Raw genomic sequence first — 11,972 nt, 5'->3', positions numbered from 1 at the left:
GAGTTATGTGCAAGATCAGGAACAGAATGAGACAAATATAGCTGGTTCTAATGCAATATTTTATAGTAAAGCACTACATAGGCAATGTGACTTCCCTTTGCATATTAATTCAAACTTCTTCAAAAAGCAAGCTTTCAGCCTGCAGAGATTCCAATACAGATGACTAACATCTCTACATTTGCTTTTCCCTTTATCAAAAACTCTCATAAATGTGGTAGTTTTACATTTATCCAGTGCTTATGAGTACCAGATACTGTATTTAGCATTTGGCAGGTATTGCCAAGAGTCAATTCTTAGGCTTCAAAGTTTCTAATAAACTTGTGACTATTTCTTGCTCTTCTTCTTTCCTAAAATTTAGAGAAAAAAAGTAGCAGAAAATTTAAGACACAAAAAGTTCAACTAATAATGGTGAGAGAGGGGTACAAGCACAGCCTGCTGCCTGCTCTGCATTCCAGAAAGAACCCTTTGCTTTGTAGAGGACATGCTGGCAAGCTCACAAATGACACTGCACACAGTTTAGACAGTGCATGGAAGCTTTTCTCTTGGAAATGCTTAGCTATGTATACCTCAGTGGTCCTCCAGCTTTCTGTATTTCAGATCCCACAGAGGAAAGGTTGGAGTCCTTGTACGGTTGCTTTAAGTGGAGTCATGGGGCCACACTGTTCACCTTATCTATGGAAAGGATCCATTAGCCATAGGACACTGATGCATTGCAAGGGGCTGGATCCTGGGTACTCTCCTTCTCTTCTCTTGTTATAAATGAATGCTGTGCCACTTTAGTTTGCTGTATGTGTTTTCTGCTCTCAGTGGCCTTCAAATCTACATTCATCTCTTTCCTGGGTGGTACTCTGCCTGCCTTTGGACTTTGACCATACTTATGCAATATTCTATCCTGCAGCACAACCTGGACACCCAGTGAAACGATAATTTTATGTTATGTCTGTTGCATCAGTCAAGGATATTTTGGGGGACTTTGAACTGTTTTAGATTGGGGCAGGTAAACAAGATAGGGAAAATACTCTAACATCACTAGAGTAGAGGTCCAGAAATTGTTCTAACTTCCTAGAAGATTTCTGGATTTGAAGAGCTTTTCTAAAACTAAATTGGAGCCCTAGAAAAAAATATACAGAATGATATAGATCTACCTCTAGTTCATTCTACACATCTGGTCTAATCCTGGGAAACTCTATGCTTGCAACATAAGCCATGGCATCCAGGGTATGATATAGATATGCATGCCAAGAAAACAATTAGCTGTTTGCTGTCCTCAGGGCAACACAATGCTTTCAGCACCCACCATGAGATGGCAGAAAGACTGGGGCACAGCTCTCATGATCACTGATTCATGAGCCAGTTAAATTTCCACCTCACAAAAGCATTCTACTTCTTCAAACTTCTAAATCTCTCACAGCTGACTTTGGAAACAGACATCTTTGAAAATCTTTTTCTCTGCTGACATGGAACATGAGTCATGTTGTTGTCTTTATGTGAATATCTTGACTTAAAATTTGACACCTCATACATTGTGGAGTCATTTTAACATTATTACCTTTACTCATACAGATCTGGGAATTTGTACATGAAGTACTCACTTGGATGAGAATATGCCTTTGTGCATCTGACAAGGTCATTCTAAAGAATCATGCTTGAAAGCATGTGAATAGAAAAGTGAGGCAGGGAAAGGACTAGCTAGCTTTATCAGAACAGGGAAACCAGAAACCAAACCTCCCTGTAAGATAACTGACTGCCTTTTTCATACTTCACAGAATGAACAAATACCTTCCAATAGCCTTGATGATCAATTATGTGAGTTCTGGACTTCAGATGTGAGAACACAGAGGAAAGTAAATGAAGGTCAAACCAGCTCAAATTCCTCAATACATGTATAATAATCTTCTGTATTTATTCAACCTGGCAACCTGGCACATTGAAATCATATTATCCTTTTTCTTTTTTTAATGGTAGAAGAGCAATTATCTTTAACTTTACAGTAATAGGAAGTTATATCCTTTCCATCAGAGCTTCTGAACTTAAGATTTAATAACCTTTGTTTTTTGAAGGAGGGATTATTCTGTTTTTGCTGTATAATCATCCCTAATCACACATTCTTGACTAAGACCCATCTGAAAAGTTTAGGCTACTTCATATTTTTTGATGTCACACATCGCATTAGCAAGTGCTATTCAAGAGAAATGAGAGAACATTCTCTACAAGGTGAAACCATTTTCTTTGCATACTGCAAAACAGTCATCGTTGCATAAAACATTCAAGAAGGGTGGATGATGAAAATATTTACTCTGCTTTTTAAGCTATGATATGTCCATAATTGTAGGGTAAGAATTGCTGTTTGTAGTGTGAGGATCTATTGACCCCAATGTATTATCTTTGGAGTTTACTTAACTACTTGAACTTAATGCATCATACTCTGTTTCTTCAATTCTTTGCTTAAACAAAACCTCTGTGGGGCTATCTGACAAACTGATCTCCTTTCTTTCATACAGCACTTATCACTTTTTAAAAATGCATGATTTATATAGATTTTAGCTTTATTGTTTGTCATTGATTTTCTGCTCCTCTGTTAGAATGTAAATGTCATATGGGCAGAAATATTTGTCTGTTTTGCTCTCTGAGATACCCTCATTCTATAAACAGAATCAGGCACATAGGTGCTCAATACATTTTTCAATCATTGAAAGCATCCATGATGAATAACAATACAAATGTTTTTGTTTTGTTTTCTGTCATTCCACAGAGTTGATTGGCTTTATAGAGTAAATATATACAAGGTACCAAATTTCAAACTCCAGCTAATCAGACTCCTTTAGATGTCTTTAGTATTTTTGAATCATACTAATTTATTCGAAGCACATGTAATTAACATGGCTCTTATCCCAGACAAATTATTCTTTTGCAACTTTTTAACTTGTCCTTTCTTTGGTGAACTTAATTATTTTAATCATTTTTCAAGTTTCTTCTTAAAAAAAATCTGTGTGCAATACTCATCCATAAATATTTTCCTATTTTTATATTCTGTTACATCTTAGAAAAATGAATATTTTCCTATTTTTATATTCTATTACATCTGAGAAAAATTTTAAAAGATTATCCACGTGTTTGTGTGTGTGTGTGTGTATGTGTGTTTTACAATATACCCTCTGACAAGAGTTCCTTATCGGAAGAAGTACTAAGTATTAAATGTTTTGAATTAAGTATCTAAACACTGTATCATTCTGTTGCTTAGGTAAGATGAGACTGTCTTTCTCAGTCACTTTGGAGATCGATTCAGTAAATACCAGTAGTAGTTTTGATTTACTCATCACTGGCCCTGTTTTGGTCCAAATGCCCTGGCTTTTAATATCAGGATCCAACAACTCCTTTCTGCTAACAAGACTTACTATAGATGTCTAACAACTCCTTTCTGCTAACAAAATTTTAGACTACTTTCAAAATTGTCTCAGTAATGTTTGGAAGTACACAGGGTCCAGGGACACATGTGCTCAAGAACAAACACACCCTTGTTCTCTGACTCTGACCTAGTAGTTAAGATGTCCAATCACTGCTCCATGTGTCTTCCTGGGGAAGCTTGTTACCATGGTCTGCTCTTCATCCCTACACTGTGCTATTCTGTGTGGGGAGGAAGGAGGTGGATGGCCCTCCTTAAACACAATGTGGAATGTTGCTGTCTGGGCTCCAGAGGTGTACCATATAGACCTTAATCTCTAACAGCTTTTGTAAATACTGTTTGAATAGCTGTTTAAAACCAACCTAGCATGTCAAATTGGGAATGTGGAATAGAGGTAACTCTCATTAAGTCACCTCCATCTTTATTATCTTTTCTACTCTCTTCATATACCCCAAATTGCTGAATAATATATCTTATTTTTCAGGAAAGAAACAAAGGGCCCCATGGATCACCATTTTGTAACGGTTGCAAAACCAGCAATTGATTTTGAATTGAGGATACTTTGTAGATGGGTACTCCTGCCTTCCCTATAGCCACCTGGTGATATAAGGAGTTGAGTTTGAATGCAGAGGACAATTTACAGAGAGGATGGAGGGATGTCTTAGCTCAGGTTACTATAACAGAATACCATAGACTGGGTGACTTAAACAACAAAAAATTATTTCTCACAGTTCTAGAAACTAGGAAGTCTGAGATTGAAGTGGCTGCAAATTTAGTATCTGGTGAGATCTCTCTTCCTGGCTTGGGAATGGCATCTCCTCATTACATCCTCACATGATGGAGAATAGACAGAGATAATACAGGATGCTTTATGTCTTTACAAGACCACTAATCTTACTCTGGAGAGCTCTACCCTTATGACTTGACTACCTCTAAAAGGTTTCACCTCCTAATACCATCATTTTGGGATTGAGGATTTCAACATGAATTTTGGGAAGACAAAACATTGTCTATAACAAAGGTTGTCAACCTACCTATCATAAAAGAGAGGTAGAGTCAAAATATTATTTTTAAACTATTTTTTCTTCCTTCAATTCTTTAATTTTCAAAAGACGTTACAAGCTGTGAATATGCCAAACAATGATACATTTTAGCAAAAATTACTGAGTTAGTCATGGATATGCAACCATAGGAATGCAAGGAAATGCTAACAGGAACTCAAAGTAGCGAAAACCTAGGATTAAATCATGGTGTTCATTTATTTAATGGATACTGAGTGCTACACATGTAGTGAGGTACCAGACAATTTATGAAACAGTCTGTCCTTGCTCTTACAGATTTCTTTATAGAGGAAAACTATTTGTTAAGAATATAGTGGCTTGCACAGATAATACGCACAATAGTCCTGAACAGTAAGAAATACTTACACCAAATGTTACCTGGCAAACACTGTACTAACCCTTTAGAAGTACAAAAAATGAATTAGCAATGATCATCACCCATGAAGATGCTATAGTACAAAACAGAAGGACAATAGTTACTAGTAAGGCTGAATGGGTATGAGATTTCTTGACCAAGCCAAAAGTAGTTAAAACAAAAAACAAAAATAAATAAAGAGGAAAGTGAAGATGTATGATTCTATAAACTAGACAACTTTTTCATTTTTTTTTCCTGTGAATGTTTTATAAGCAAAATCAGAAGCTGCAAAGTAAGGCAGGAAATGTCAGGTTGATATGTGACAATCTGAAAAAGCCCTCGATGTTTCCTTTACAATCAGTCATTGAAAACATGAAAAAGCATAAGTCCATCTTTTAAAGCAGCAATAATTTAACCTGAATTGATCACTTAAGAAAGATAAAGTATAACTGAACCCAAATGTGGCCCCCCACACTAGTTGAACTATCTCCAAACAAATCCACAAAGGCAAGAAATGAAGCAGAATTGATATATATGGAACCCACAGTCACCTGAATCTTCTGTCAACACAGAGACAAAGACAACAGTTTCACAGTTCTCTAAATTATTGTAACATCAGCCTGGAAAGGAAGCAAAGTACTAACCATGCTTTATAAAACAATTCTTTAAGAAAGAAATTTTTAAAGGGGTTATATAATTGATATTAGCCATTAAAGACAGTCGAAATGTCACTACAAGTTGATGAGTGAAAGTAATATGAAAAGGGCATGAAATTAATATAAAGAAGTTAAGTTTGTGAAAGTGGTATTATTCTCATTATGACTGCTATTGTTTATTTTGTCAGAAACACTGCTAATTCAAAAATTCCTGGAAAATGTGTCAGCTGAGGCAATTTTTAAGAATAGGAATGTGTGATATAATTTTTTTAAATATATAAATTGGGCAGCCCGGGTGGCTCAGCGGTTTAGCACCCTTTCAGCCCAGGGCCTGATCCTGGAGACCTGGGATTGATCCCATGTCGGGTTCCCTGCATGGAGCCTGCTTCTCCCTCTGTCTGTGTCTCTGCCTCTCTCTCTCTCTCTCTCTCTCTCTCTCTGTGTGTGTGTGTGTGTGTGTGTGTGTGTCTCATGAATAAATAAAATCTTAAAAAAATAAAAATATATAAATTATCTTTCAAACCACAAAGAACAGTCAGTATTTATAGGTTAATGCAGACACTCTTTGTGAAATGAGCGAAAATGGATACCCAGTCACTTTAAAGAACTCTCCTCAAGGCACATACATAATCAATGTTCCTGCAGAATTCTCAGATATGTCACAAAAAGAACCTCAATGGGCAGAGTGAGCTTTAAGCCAAGAACTAAAATAAATATGCTCAAGATTTTGTGCTATTACTGATGTTTCCAAATCAAATATTTCCTAAAAATGTGTAGATTGTTCAACTGACAGAAACTCAAACATAAAAAGACAGTGCGAGATGTACAAGTGAAAATCACCTAACCAAGATAGGAGCCTGATTCACATCATTTAAGTCTATTTTCCATAATTGGTATTTGTAATTCCAAAGCAAAGTCAGGTTTTAGATTATTTTGTCAAAATGGCAGAGCTACCTCCACAGGGCATCTGGGATTAATTAGAGAGCTGTGCACAAAAGTATTTTGATACCAGGCTCCACCTGGTCCTATGAAAAGCCCTCTTGTCCTTGGGTCCTACGAAGAAACGGTTTGATCAGGACTGGTCAAGGATGGCAGAATGTTTCCTGTGGGTCCTATTTGGGAGACTCAACAACAGCAGCAGTGATACTTACCAACCAGAAGAGATAGATACAGCTGAGCAGATAAATAAATGGTAGTGTACATCAAACTGCGAGAGGGAACTAAATCTTCCATGCAAAGATTAGACAAGTGTCTATGTTCCTATGAACAAACTATGTGCTAACCACTTCATATACAGAATCTTGTTTAATTTAAATTAAATGAGAAACCTGTCTCTACTTTAAATAATCCCAATTCTTTTAACCTCCACTGTGGCAACTCTCTGATTCATGGTCAGATACTCTACTGTTCAGTGTTCTCTAAAGTAACTGAAAGGATCTTATGACCTATCCAGGATGGATTAGATAACTTCCCACTGTCTCTTTGGAGAGCTAATGGGATTTTTAATATTGTACAAAAAAAAAAAAAACAAGCTGAAGCTGTACCCTTTTAACAAAAGGGAGCTTTAAAAACTGAATATCAGTAGGAATCCTAGAACAGCCTCATTGACATGGAAAACCCTCAGAATCATGATGACATCTCCCTCAGCTGTCAGAACATCACAAAGTGTCATTTGAGAGTCTTTTGTCCTTTTAAAAAGAATGCACCATGACAAAGGGTTTAATGAAATTACCTTTTCTAAAATTTTATATCATTAAAGAGTCAGAATTTCTTTCATCTCCCTAATAAAAACCAAATCAGTATTCTTTAAAGTTTTCTTTGCTTTGCTGGAATCTGTAGAGGAAATAGAGGGGGAGTGTGTGAGAGAGTGAGAGAGAGAGAGAGAGAGAGCACGGGAGGGAGAAGGAAGAGGAAGGGGAGGGAAAGGGGAGGAGGGGAAGAAAGAGAACAATGCTGTTTGGTTTGATCTGCCATCTACAGAAGCACAGGAACAGTTGGTCAAGGGAATTAAAAAAAAAAAAAAGTATTACCTAGAAGTTTCTAACCTATCTTCCAACAAAGTTCTCCATTACATGTAGACATCAGGAAATAAGATGCAACTGAAAAATGCTGCACAATCAAAATTTGTATACACAACCTTTCTTAATAGAACAGATACCCATTTAAAGCTTCGCATTAAAGGAAGATTTTGAAACCTGCCTGTCGTTAGTAAGGAATGTATAAATACATATTAATTCCTCTGCATATTTGACTTTATTGATAGAAAAGTGTCAAGTTTAGCCCATAGCACAGGCATTAATGTGGTCAGCTGCCGGCCCTGGTATGACCATCCACAACACAGGGGAAAGCCATCCTAGAGAAGAATTAGAAATAAATCTTGGTTTGAGGCTGAGTTTTTTTAATATTTGGGAACTGAAGACAGAGATTATATTTAAAATTGAAGATGTGCTTGTAGAGTACCAAAGTTTGCTTGTGGGATAATGTATAGAGTTGTCAAATTATTACTATGTTGTACACGCTAAACTAATGTAATGTGTGTTAACTATAGTCAAATAAAAATAGAAAACAAACAAAAACAAAACAAAAGTTTGTGGACTTTATTAAACTTTTTTTCTGTGCCATGAAAATAGAATTTGGCTGATCAAAATATACATTAGCTTTAGCTAGAGTGCATCTTAAAGAACCCATTGGCCTGTTAAGAAAAATATATTAGGATCATTTCTTCATCTTCTAGTAAAGATGAGGATGCATCTTTAATGGACACATTCCATCAGATTATTTGTATTTCTTGAATATGCAACCATTATCCATGCAAAACAACAGCAACAACCAAAAAACCCTTTAGAAAGTCTGTTATGAAAGAAAGGCTATCCTCCCTTGTATTGGAAAAAGGAAAATACATATAATCCTTAAAATTTCCCTTTACTGCTTATTCAGGTCACTATTAACCACAATAATGACTTAAGAATAATTTGGTTTTACTATATCTGTTATCACCAAGTAAAATGTTTAATGTCTTTTAATTTTAATCACCTAATTAAATGTCTACAGTTACAAATTATCTCAATTTCTTTTCAGAAATAAAAACAGCTCAACAAGTTATTACTGTTTTAGAAAGAAAATTCAGGGTATCTGGTCTTTCCCTACCTACTCAGACTAACTGAAGAAAAGTTGCTGGTATTCTGCATACATCTTCCAATAAACTGCAATTCTAGATTAACTTTTTTCCTATGAAATTTAGGTACTTCCACATTCATTCTCAGAGCAATAAAATGCTAAAAGATATGTTTTAAAAGAAGAATTTCAATAGCAGTAAAATCTAACATGAAATATAAATGTGTTTCTTATGTAAGATTCATTTTGACAATCATTGTTTAAATTTTAACTGTAGGATATAGTCCCTTACGGTTAACATATATATATATTTTATACAACCATATTATTTTATGGGTTCCACTTACTCCATTTGTGTTATTTTATTTGTCCCCCTTTCCTTCTTCTGAAATCCTTTTTTACTATTCCGTTGTCTCTCCTCTGTTGGCTTGGAAGTAATATTTTTGTTTTTATTACTTGAGTGGATACTCTAGCGATTACAATGTCCATACTTAACTTATTGAATTCTACACTCATCAATACTTTTATCTGCTTCCTCCAAAATACAAAAATATTAGAAAATTTAGTTCCATGTGGCAGTCATAGAAATGTTTCTCAGATCTTCTGATGTGGGTAACATGGTTGACTCTTGGCCCCAGCCACAGCCTCTCTGGATCCTCCATCTATTTTGTGCCAAGGCCATGCTTCCCCTAGGTTGTTTTCATACTTTCCCCAGAATGATCACAGTGAGAGTTTTACTGTCTTCCATTCTTGCTCAGTGCAAGCTTCTTCTTTTTTTTTAATGTTTATTTATTTATGATTGTCACAGAGAGAGAGAGAGGCAGAGACACAGGCAGAGGGAGAAGCAGGCTCCACGCACCAGGAGCCCGACGTGGGACTAGATCCCGGGTCGCCAGGATCGCGCCCTGGGCCAAAGGCAGGCCCCAAACCGCTGCGCCACCCAGGGATCCCCAGTGCAAGCTTCTTCTGATGGACAGGTTTTGCTGGAGAACTCTCCTTTGGCCTGGATAAAATATTCTAAGACCTGTGTTGTAGTCTGGTCCTCTTTCTACCTGATGCTCCTTCTTCCCTCTCTCTTACCTCATGTGGGATATCTGTATTAGGGTCTGACTATTCTCAGCTTCTCAGCTTTCTTCCCTTTATCCTTCATGGTGTGTCCTCTAAACACTCCCTTGCTCAGCTACTCTGATTTGATACATGCTTCTTGAAGTTCTAATACTAAAATTCCTTTGTCTTCTTCCTGACTTAACATGATATTGAAATTTTTATTTCTCAATCTTTTTAATCCTATGAGACACAATTATTAGTCTTGTATACAACCAAGATTCATCAAGACAAAACCAACATTAACTGCTTTCTTTAATCTTTACTCCTTTCATCTCAATGTTTGCATCTGGAATAATTTTGCTTCTGAAGCAATTCCTTAGGATGTATTAAGATTCTCCAATCTTTGGAATTATTCATCATCCTGAAACTATGATAATATGTGTACTGAATTCTATATATTTTAACCTTATTTTTATTCTACACTTTGTCTCACCATATGACATTCTGCATAGATTCTTCAACTACCCAGCTTATGAATTTTCTTTTTAGATATTTCAAAATGGATTGATATAGGTAACCATTTTGTTTTTAAGATTAGGTATAGTTTTCATTTCTATAATTTCTATTTTTTAAAAAGTGTATATTTTTTCTTATAGATACATGCTTATTTCCTGGCTTTAGTTTTTTAATGTAGTGAGACTATTTGTTTTATCTTTTTTAATACTTCCAATATTTGAAGTCTTTTGTGTCTGTTTTGGTTTCTATTGTTTCTACTGATTCCCACATATGGTACTATGCTTCATTGTAGCTTAAGAGGTTTTTGTTTTTTGTTTTTTGTTTTGGAAAAACTAGGAGATATAAGTTTGGATTGATATCCATAGGAAGTATTTCTAGTGATTACAACCTCTCAGTGATGATGTATTCCTACTCTGCTCTGCAGTCAGCTGGGTTCAGTGTCAAACAGTCTTTCCTTCATGCCCAAAATACCACCAAAATTTAGGGTCAATCACAAGATTTGGCAGCATGCCCTTCTCACAAAAGCAATCACAAAACCTTACTTACCTGTTTCATTTTCACTTGGATTTTGGCTCGATAAATCCTTATTCTATTGTCAGCTCTTCGATACTTTAAAAACTATCTTAAAAATATATTTCATGAAATATTTGTAATCGTTTTCAATGGGTTGCTTTGTCTAAATAAACTAGTTCACCATTAGATTGGAAAGGGAATTTCTAATACTGACATAAAAGTAATGCAGTAAAGACCAATTTTAGAATAACATACATTCAAGTTCTCAGGCATTTTTCATTAGTTTTCTATGTGCCTTAAAGTGTTTGATTTCACAAGTTGAGATGATCAAATAAAATAAATGTGTTATTTTTAGTTGTCTTATCAAAATACTCAAGTTCATGAAGACTCAATCGATTATGTAGATATTGAAAACATAATAATTTCTATACCATTGTTTGTTTCAGAAAAATAGAGCTATAACCTAAATTGAGAGGAGAAAATGACCTTTGTATTGTAGCAGACAATCCTGTTTTTAAAACTAGCACAGCTGAATAATAAAAATGTCCCATATATTTTACAAAAGAAATTCTAGAAAACTCAAAATTTAAGTTCTGGGTTCACTGTACAATATGCTTATATAAACACATCTTTAAGTGAAACTTATCATTAATGTGGACCTTCTCACAGAAATCATTACTAGATAATACATAAGGTTACTCTATCCAGAGCTCAGTGTGAAAGAAATAACCTAGGTCAGTGTGAAATGAACAAGTGTTCATCACATAAATTATGCTTATCAGATAGTAAGTGAGATAGTAACAGACTTTGTCTTGCCTTGGGATATTCATTCTCATTATTAAGCATGTGATTAGGCTTTATCCAGAAAATGATAGCTCCCTATCAATTTAGTAAGGATAACAGGATCTGTTAAAAAGAGAAAAAATGGCAGAGGTTACCCCCAGAAAATATGAGAAAGACTATTTATTTAATTCAGTTCTAATCCTATTTAACTTACAGCTCATTGTATACTGTCTTGGAGAGAACTGAGGAAACACGCTCTATCTCTATTTTCTTAGTAAATAAGATAATTTCAGAAAAAGAAAAAATGGTAGAAAGAAAATAAAAGAGAGCACTGGTCTAGAGAGTCATGGAGTTAGGGAGATAAGGAGAAGGCTTGTGGATTTAGTTGTAGGAATCCTGGAAAGTCCATCTAAAGAGATAACATTTGGGCTGAGACTGCAGTGACATGGAAGAAACAGCCATGGGGGGATCAACTTAGATATTTTTAAAATTTTATTTGTTTTTTTGTTTGTTTGGTTTTAAAT

The sequence above is a fragment of the Vulpes lagopus genome, chromosome 16 (genome assembly GCF_018345385.1).
Source record: "Vulpes lagopus strain Blue_001 chromosome 16, ASM1834538v1, whole genome shotgun sequence".
Classification (NCBI taxonomy): Eukaryota; Metazoa; Chordata; class Mammalia; order Carnivora; family Canidae; genus Vulpes; species Vulpes lagopus.
This window is presented reverse-complemented; position numbering follows the sequence as displayed.